This window comes from Aulostomus chinensis, chromosome 1 (genome assembly GCF_037954235.1).
Source record: "Aulostomus chinensis isolate RoL2024-O1b breed Wild chromosome 1, RoL_Achi_v1.0, whole genome shotgun sequence".
NCBI lineage: Eukaryota > Metazoa > Chordata > Actinopteri > Syngnathiformes > Aulostomidae > Aulostomus > Aulostomus chinensis.
The window spans coordinates 6,495,628-6,496,504 of NC_141320.1; the positions used below are offsets into that span (position 1 = coordinate 6,495,628).

General features: G+C 46.6%; 1 non-coding gene across 1 annotated transcript; it reads right to left on the reverse strand.

Annotated features, from left to right (window-relative positions):
• Window positions 1–412: 412 nt before the first annotated feature.
• trnaa-agc (transfer RNA alanine (anticodon AGC)) lies at window positions 413–484 on the reverse strand. The gene has a single exon. It is a non-coding gene; the product is annotated as a tRNA-Ala (tRNA).
• Between the last annotated feature and the right edge of the window lie 393 nt (window positions 485–877).

Sequence of the window (877 nt, forward strand, 5' to 3'; positions counted from 1 at the left end):
GAGATGGTTATTAATCCCTCATTCTCAGCTGCTACAGCCTTTAAAGAAAACCTTTGACTGGTGGATCTAACAAAGATCAGATGTTGTCTCCTCTAGAACATCAACAGCTTAACGTTGTGGGCAGGACTCCTACCTGAGCAGGGAGACCCCAATGGATTTCTAGTCCTGATAGGGAGAGGGAGCCTCCTGGGTCACGGAGTGGGGAACCTGATAGGGAGTGGGACGACCCGCCCATTGTGGGTGATTGACAGGGCAGGTTTGATCTATGTTTTCATTTTCAAAAGTAATTTTGAACATTTGTGGAAAGTTCGCCCACCTTGAACATGTAGAAGATGTCTTCTGATAGTGAATCGACTGTTGTCACATTTAAGGATCACTTGAGCTGATAAGATGAAGGCTACACAGGTCCAGCTGGAGATGCCGGGGATTGAACCCAGGGCCTCACACATGCTCAGCATGCGCTCTACCACTGAGCTACATCCCCTGTGGTAGAGTCACTGTTTAACTGGTGAATGAATTTCCAGTTGATTTTAGGAAACCTAGAAGTTCCTCAGGTGCCATCAATCTTAAGTCACTCCTTCACTTTGTGTGTGGTTCAAAGTCAGTGGTTTCATCAGAGCTCAACAACAGAACAAGCTGAAGTCTTCTGGAGAACGAGGGCACCGATCCCACCACCTCTCACATGCTAAGCTAGCGCTCTACCATTGAGCTCCTTCCTCTGCTCAGCAACATAACAGATAATGCAGGTTGACCTTCAGGCTGCTGGGAGGTCAACACCTGAAATATTTCCAGGATTCTGTCGTGTTGGTAGAAACAGTTTGAGGGAAGAAAACCCTCAAACATGATGATGTCATTATTGAAGGCTTTACTGCTCCAA